This window comes from Amphiura filiformis, chromosome 3 (assembly GCF_039555335.1).
Source record: "Amphiura filiformis chromosome 3, Afil_fr2py, whole genome shotgun sequence".
In the NCBI taxonomy this organism is placed as follows: Eukaryota; Metazoa; Echinodermata; class Ophiuroidea; order Amphilepidida; family Amphiuridae; genus Amphiura; species Amphiura filiformis.
Genome location: NC_092630.1, coordinates 11,430,767 through 11,440,178, shown reverse-complemented (window position 1 = coordinate 11,440,178; position 9,412 = coordinate 11,430,767).

Here is a 9,412-nt window from a genome sequence, read left to right as displayed (position 1 = left end):
GTTGGAATAGGATGAAAAATGCGCATTGTGATTTGAAGCGATGTGGAATTAATCAGAAAAGTTGAATATAGTTGAAGAGAATTTACGGTTATTTTTATACAACTGCTTTGCATTGCAGCTGGGCTGCGGTAAATATTTATTATGTCAGGACAATCACAAACTACGTTAATGTAAATAATATGCAACATTTGTTCAGGTAAAAATTCTTGTACCTTTCATTTTCGTCTATGTACTTTAAATATACATTTGATGTATATGGCAGTGCGAGGAACGGAGGGAGAGAGAAAGAGAGTAAAATATAGCTCTTTTATATATTTTTATAAATGTTTCTTTTGTTGATTTCTTGCATGATAAAGAGTGTCAAATCATTAGTTAATCAGTAATTATGTAAGAATCATGGCGCGATTAAGCGTAATGGAATGTATGCCGCGGAAAATCAATATTCATAATATGTTCATTTGATCTTTTTATGATACGAGTGTACAGGGTGTATCAATTGATGTTTATTGAAAACTCTTCCAAATGCAACATTGAATACTCTTGTTGAAATGTTCAGAATGTATATTTTATGACTTGTTATGCAATATTATTAATCTAAAAGTGATTTGGATCTTGGGTCAGCCTCATCTATTATCAATGAAAGTGATGATCATTTTGATACAGCTTGTACATGTAGCCTTTTGGCGCCAATGTGCGAAATCTGAATTTACAGTTACTGAAAATTCCACACTCTCAGAAATAAAGGGTCTAAAAGGCCTTGAAGAGCCTTTTTTGCCTAACCCACAAAAAGTTCTTTAAACTGAAACAACCCTTTTGGCTCTTAAAAAGTGCAATTTAATCCTTTGTAGAACCATTTTGGCCTTTTTAGAACCTTTTTGGATCATTACAAAACCTTTGAGGGTTCCATATAGAGAACAGATTCTGTACCGGTTACAGCACGTATGTTGACAATAAGGTCGCTCAAATAAACGCCCCCCCCACCACTGCCACCACTTTTTTTTTTAATATAATTCAAAAAAGCCGATATTTCCATGCTGTCTTGTGTAGTAAGCTTACCAAGTTGCTCACATGGTCGATAATAGCGTCGATATAAAATCGGCTAAAATCTGGTCGGAAACCCGGAAGTGAACCAGAAGTCAGTGTTTCTTGTTCATAGTTCGTCATTTCAGTGTTTTCAGATTACGTAATAATTTTAACGGGAATTATCGTTCTGAAAATGACCTCTAATCAGTGGCGTAGCTGCCGGGGGGGGGGGGGGGCAATTGCAAAAATTGCCTATTTGGGCCCCCGCCCCCTAGTGCAAGGGAAAAAGAGGAAAAAGGACGGAGAAAGGAAAAAGAGGGACAGAGAGATGGGGAATCCATACGATATGCAATTCGCTACTTGCACGGTTCCGCCATTATGCACTATGTGCGGGAGAGCCTCGAACTGGCAGCATACATGAAAGGAAGAATTATGTAACCTTACACAGAACGTTATGACTACTGTCTGTTCAATTAGCTTAGATTCTTGAATTTTTAAGATATTTGAAAAAATAAAAAATTGTGGTCAAAGTCATCAAAGAAATGTGTTAGCACAGCCTTAGACCTAACGTGATTTATACTTTTCAAATTCTAAAGTTCAATTTAAAACCCCATTTCTTTTCAATTTTGGTCTTTTCCCGCGATATTTTTATAAAAAGCCGTAGAACGTCGGGTACCATAAACTTTTTTGAATCAATCCATTTAGAGCAATGGGGACGAATGTCATAATGCGATGAGATAGTATTTATTCGACCATCCGCATCAAGAAGTATTGTCCAACAAAATAGCTATTTGCCAGTAGGCCTACATGAGTATGCCTAAATTGTGTTGAAACCCTACTGTTGAAACATTACGTTATTATTTATGAACTAAGATTTTCTAAAATAGGCTCAGCTTATGTAAATACATTCCTTGTGTCTTTATTTATTTATATTTATTTATTTATTTATTTATTTATTTATTTATTTATTTATTTATTTATTTATTTATTTATTTATTTATCTATTTATTTATTTATTTATTTATTTATTTATTGTGCAAATGGGTCTGAGAAGGTGTAGACCTATAGGCCTATTATAAAACTACACATTTATTTTCAATTTGTTATTTCGTTTTGTTTGTTGAATACAAACTATGAGAAGGACATTTGGAAACAAAAGAACTTTTGTACAAGAAAATATTATTTAAAACAATCAGGTTATAGAAAACAATTCTTGTAACAGTCACTGTATCTGAAAATGTCAAGCGAATACTGATATTCTTGGGAAGGAATGATGGTATTAAACAAAACTTAATTTACATTGTAAACCAGTTGAAATAAGAACGAAATCCATGATTTTAATGTCATTGTTTAGGAAATAAATAATGCTCAGAATAATGTTATGCATAAAACGTAATCGCGCTATATAATTTCTTGTAACAAAAACCGGTGAACCATCATCAACTATAGAACCTATCCAATAACCGGAACGGTATAACAATTGAAATGGCAGGACAGATTAGTGGACAGATTGCTTTGCTAAATTGGATAGGGTCTATGCCCTAAGTTGAGAATGGACCGTCCCACTCGATTGGTAAAAAGGTCGCGAACCCTTTTGGTGGACCCAAGTAACTGCCTAAAATGAGGCAAAATTGAAAAGAAATGGGGTTTTTACTTGAACTTTGGAATTTGAAAAGTATAAATCACGTTAGGTCTAAGGCTGTGCTAACACTTTTCTTTGATGACTTTGGCCACATTTGTTTATTTTTTCAAATATCTTTAAAAATTCAAGAATCTAAGCTAATTGAACAGACAGTAGTTCAATTCCCATTCATGTATGCTGCCAGTTCGAGGCTCTCCCCGCACATAGTGCATAATGGCGGAACCGTGCAAGTAGCGAATACCATACGATTATCAATAAGCCTGGCAAAATTTTTCTATTTGGGTCACCGCCCCCCCCCGTGCAGACAAATTTGTTGGATTTGGGCCCCCACCCCATACAGGCTTGCCCCCCCCCTGAAAAAATCCCAGGTACGCCGCTGCCTCTAATAAACGCCCCACCCCCGTGTGTGTTTATTCAAGGAAATACGGTATTCAAATTTGAATATAATCTATTACGATGGAAACGCAATAATTAATAGGAATCTATTCAAAATGAAGACAATTTAGGAGGTCAGTTGAGAGAGAAAAGGATGGCAAGCATTTGATGACATGATATGGGACTAAACCATTCCCAGACCATGTTTCCCAATGCCCCCCCTTGGCATCGCCATTTACCTTCTAATACTATTAAGTGTTCCTCGTAATAGGTTCTATTCAAATTTGAATAGGTAGGTTTGAGAGTCATAACCCCAAACCTAGCCCCAACCATAACCCCAACCATACCCCTGTGGAAGACTTTGGCAATTTCCACAGGGGGAGTATAAAATTCAGATGGAATGAACGCATTATGTGAATAAATTCACTCTCCCTCAGTGTTTGAATCTTTTTCAGAGGGTATATACGTACATACAATTTAAATATAGATGCCAAATGTGTTCATTCCATTTGAAGTTCATACTCCAATGAGAAATATTTTTCCAAAGTCTTCCACCGGGGTAGTGTGAATTTTAAATGGAAAAGCCCATTTGGAGTGATCAAGAAACTGTTAAGTTTACACGATATCATTGGATATCGAGTCTCTCTATATACTTGCAGAAATCAACAAATCACCTTCATACCCAGCAAACACAAAACGTTTAAAAAACGTTTTATATAGGTTATATTTTTTTGTGTTTTTTGGTTTTGGTAAAAACGTTTTTATAACTTTAAATGTCGGGTTATATAAAGGTTATGAAAACCTTTTAAAACGTTTTGAATGAAAACACACTACAAAAATATACACAAATATTTGTAAAATGTTATTGTAAAATACTTTTTGCAAACATTTTTTGCCAAATATTTTGTCAACACTTAAATAACATTATGTTAGAATACAGTATGTTATCATAAAATGTTTTTGAATGTTATGAAAACATTTTATACCCTTTATATACCCTTTATATAACCCGACATTTAAACGTTTTCTGACAACCTTTCCTAACCTTTTACGAATGATGTCGAAAACGTTTTATGTTTGCTGGGTAGTATGGGGATATGAAGCTATTGTATTTATTCATTTCATGTATAAAGTATGTTTAATAAAAAATTTTACTCTAAATTCACAGTACTATTCTGAAAAGAAAAATGAAAGTAAACAAAGTATTTCATTATAAACATTGTATGTATATATAACTCATGAATATGATGATTTCTACATTTGAGAACAAATATATGAATAGCACCTTTTTGGCATTTTATTTTATTTTATTTTATTTTATTTTAATGTCATTATTACAAGGCACTATGGGTTTGGGATTTTATATTCATACATTAGTGGAACCAATGTTTTTTGGCATCCTTAAACCTGAAATAATAAAATTTGATTGGTTTTTTTTTATGCCCCTTGTGGTTCCCACAACTGGTCGAAGGTCACAGTGGGGCAAAAACTTAAAAAAATTCCCATCATGTTGTAATGTATCTCCAATTGTTCCTATTATCACACGAAATTAAAAAAATCATTTAAGGTGGAATAGATCAAAATAATGTAAAAATATTTTCATACACAGAGGTCATTTTTTTTTAAATGGTCCGATTTCTTCAAAATTTGTCTGAACTTACTCCCCTTAACATCAGAAATCTCAAACATATATCTAATTGACAATTTAAGTACATTTTTGTATTATCATGTCCCACTTCAGAGTTCATGCAGCCAAAGTCCAATAGAAATTCCGAGGTTCTGAGGTAATAGATTTCTCAATTTTTTTTCCTATTTGTTTTGCCGAGAGGAGTAATCTAAGACAACTTTCGATTGAGTCGATGCATTTTGAAAATTTGGTTTCTGTGCATGAGATATTTGAGAGGAACAAGTTGCGGTATACAGAATGATATAACAGATTTTAACTTTGCGACCACTCGTGGGAAGTATAGGGAGCATAGAAAAAATGGAAGCAATTCTAGTTTTATCCTTTGTGGTGTAAGGATGCAAGAAAACATTGGTTCCACTAACGTAGGAAAACTAGATGCTAAATCAAAAATCTGTACTACATTATGCATACTATTTTGATGTATTATTTATTGTGTGTAAGGAATGATGCAAATTAAATATAGTTATATTGTGCGCTGATATAGCTTTGATCAATGTTGTATTTTATTGTAGGTTTGTATTCGATACCTCCGGAATAAATTGCTCCAATTGGCAATAATAATAATAATAATAATAATAATAATAATAATGGACATTTATAAAGCGCACAAAACAAAGAGGTCTCTAGGCGCTGCACAAAAGGAAAAAATACCGTGAACTACAAAACATCTTAAAAACTACAGAAGCATAAAAACCCATCAAAATTAAAATCAATTCTTAATCTACAACAGGATGAAACCAGCAATCAAAATAATACACAAACATCAATAATGCTGAGCCAATTTACACTTAAAGCTAAAAACGACTAAAATCAGCCAAATATACACATGCTGAGGTCATTTAAAAAATACACGAATCAATCATATAATACATAATCAGAAATAATGTGAAATAACATGGTTCGCGAGCAGTTCAGCAGTAAGCGTGGTAAGCCTGGTTGAAAAGATGAGTTTTGAGATGTGTTTTGAACTGGTAAATTGTGCCGGAGTTTTTAATATGAGAAGGAAGACTGTTCCATAACTTGGGTGCAACCACAGAAAAACTCCTTCCATAAGTACTTGTGTGGCTGGAATGCTCGCGAAGCAAGTTCTGTGAGGATGATCTTAAAACCCGACTTGGAGTGTACGCGACAATTAGATCAGAGAGATAGACCAGAGCAGATGTGTGATGCAGCCATCTACTTCAGGCGCCATAGTGAAAACAATAGCTGCCAAAATGTGACAATGTGAGACAGCTGTAACTATAACACATTATTTAGGGAGGAAACACTATTTACGCCAGGAGGGAACGGAGGATTTTCATATATTTGCGCAGGAAACATTTCACCCCCCCCCCCCGAATCATCCATTCCTTGTATATAATTTCATGTCTCCTCCAATATTATGGTCAAAATTTCATGCCCCCAACCCTTTATTCAATTAAAAAAGATTGCGCCCCTACCCCTCATTTCAAACTTATTCGTTGCATTTCTACATGTATAGGCCCTACTGAATTATACGGCCGAGCGCACACAATAATACTGTTTGGGCGCACTACAGTTAGTTTTACTATGGCAAATTTAACTTGAAACTCTGCTTTTCCTCATAATTAATATGTACTAGCAGTCACCCGTCTTTCGTGGTCACCGTCTTTCGCGGTCACTGTCTTTTGCGGTACTGATATTTTATATAATTTATTTAACGTGGTTAGTGAGGTGAGAGGATTATTGTCATTTAAAATTACAATTGAGAAGGTCAGGTGCAATTTCAATGTTTGAGTTATTTTTTTTACCTTGGGGTAAGTTGTGGGTCAATTTCACCTGATGTAGCGCAATTTGAACTTGAAGTGCAGTCTCAGAACAATCAAAATAAATTATTTACACTTTTGTAGGACACTCACGTTCAACATGGGCCTAAATATTTTGCAGAGACACATATTACCTGTCAGCTATACTCCTGTATGAGTGACCCGATACCAGACAAACCCTCTCCGACCCAGGTTCTGAGCAGGATTTATAATTAATAATTGCGCAGTCCCTTAGTTGAATAAATGTAGGCCTTCAAGACATCCAAATGCTTATCCTTACCAGACTTGCACCTGCATTGCTGAGAAGTCACCCAATTTTTTCTTAAACATCCTATGGGAAGTCTCAGGGAAAATGTTCAAAAGTCACCCATTTGGGCTACCAAACCACAAGTTTGGCAACCCTGAATTATTTGTCCTTCAACACAAAAGCAACAGACACTCTACTGTCGACAATAGGTTCTCCATAAAAAAAAACCCAGACACCCTCTGAACACAATACATGCTAATGCTGACAAATTAAATACATTTTAATGAGTTTCTACTGTGTGATGTAATAGTTGATGCAGTGACCGGAGTATGAGACAAAAAAAGTAGTTGCGAGCGAAAAATATGGCATTATTATTTTAGCCCGAAAGGCCCTTTCAGTGCTTTTGGAACTAATTAACTTAATTTGACCCCTTAACGTAAACGCATTGCAACGGTCTGTTTTCCAAAATAATGTAAACCGTAAAAGTTTTTAACCTTACCAATTCCCCAGTTTCAGTAATTTATTATAGATTCTCATCTAGATTAACAGTCCCAGAACAACGCCAAATATGGATTAAAAGACCTTTGACCTTGGATGTACAACAGCATGTTATGATCTAATGGGAAACTGTGCACTTCAACAAACACCATTTCTATCAAAAAGGCAACGTCTGATATAATTTGAAACCACATAAATTACTAGAGTTGGTTCTTCTCTTGGATTTGGACCAAGCTTTAGAAAATCGAATGTTGCGTTTTGAAATAAAACAAACCAGAAATTTATCACCCATTGTAAAAGAATGGGACATGTACCGAATACATGTACATACATTGGCTGACCTTGTGGATTTCCTGGCCCAGTCATGCTAACCACATAAGGAGATTATACGATTATAACCTAGTGCAGCTATTGTCATAGCAGGGTATTATTATGTAATACTCCTGATCCATATTTGGCGTTCTCTTGGACTGATTAAGGTTTCAGGTACTTTAGTGATTGAGGTTGCCTACTCTTTCTAATTATGCAAGAAGCAAATCTTTTGACAATTTTAAAAGCTCGTCTTCAATGAAAATATAATACTATCCCTCGTTTTATCTTTTCTGTTTCTGTTTCGGTTTCGGTTTTAGCATCGAACGTGTGAACAATCCTTTTATTCTAATATTTTGTTGACTACAGAAAAGTTGAACGAAGATAACTTCTGTTTCGGTTTCGGGAGTTATGTTAATTTCTGACATGAAAAACGTGAGATGAGAGGGTTGATGCTAATCTAGACAAAAGAAGTGTCTAAATTTTACGGTCGTAAATTCGCGATAAATTGTACGGCTTCAATTGACTTGCGTTGGGTGTAAAGGTACTTCAGCCTAGGCGGGAGTGGCTCGTGATAATAGCCCAGCATAGAAATATACATTAATATACATTAATCGCTAGTAATCAGTGTTGCCAAGAATTAGGTATAAGGGGCTTACTTGTTCGCGCAATCGCGCAAAAATCGGTCATATGATTATGTAGAGATGAAACGAGGAGTTATTTTTGTCCCAAATACACCTTAAAATTTGGTAATATGCAACACCAAAGAAGTGCGTTGAAGTGAAACTAATTGGATTTCTTTCATTGGAATTGGTAATCTGATAATATTTTTCATTTATTGACCAGGTTAAACATGTTAAAGATGGCAAAGGGGAAATGAGAGAGTGGGGATGATGAGACGAGGAGATGATCGGGTGGAGGGGTGGAGGGGAGGAGAGGAGAGGAGAGGAGAGGAGAGGAGTGGAGAGGAGAGGAGAGGAGTGGAGTGGAGAGGAAAAGAGAGGAGAGGAGGACGAGTAGAGGAGTGATGAGTTTATTCAGTTTATTTAAATTTGTCCATGTTGATAATAGGCAAACTGCTAAAGTTTTCAAATTGCATAGCAGGGTAAAATTAGCAATAAAAAGATGAATTAAGAAAGCCCAAAGTTTACCAACATCAAAGGCCTATCGGTATTATATTAGAGGACATTCGAGCGAAAGGGGCGCTAGACCACTAAAACCACCGATCTTCCACACACAGTGGGTGTCCCATAACCTCGTCTTATCCATCCTTGTTTATTAACAACAGGTATCTACCTCTATTGAAATAAGCTGATTGGTACTTCAAACTTAACAATGAATTCAAGGAACAGATCAATTCACACAATCCCTTGCGTTTTCGTTTCTGAACAATAGAGCTCCCGAAACAGAAAAGATAAAACGAGCAAAAGGTTCGTTGTCTGTGTGGCAGGTCACATGGGAACAAGTGAACACGGAACAAGGGTACACGCCACAAGGGAACAGCATATGGATACAGGGCCTTAGCGGAGTTATTGCCGGGTAACACAAAGTCTACCCTCACTTTTTTTATCAAGTCTCATGGTCTACTATACAACTGTGGAGAGTAACTTAGGGGCGGTCTTACGCACACGGAATCGGCCTCAGACAATGGACTATATGAGAGGTATGTTATGGATCAATCTTACGAGAACCGTTGGCATAATAATGGCATTGTTATGGAGAATGAAATCACACCATGATAGCTACCCACTCGTGAAGAAATAGGTAGAACACTGGATATAAACTCACTATAGCCGAATCGAACGAGCCAAGTCATGGTGAGGATTTGGTCGGCCATGACGGGTCCC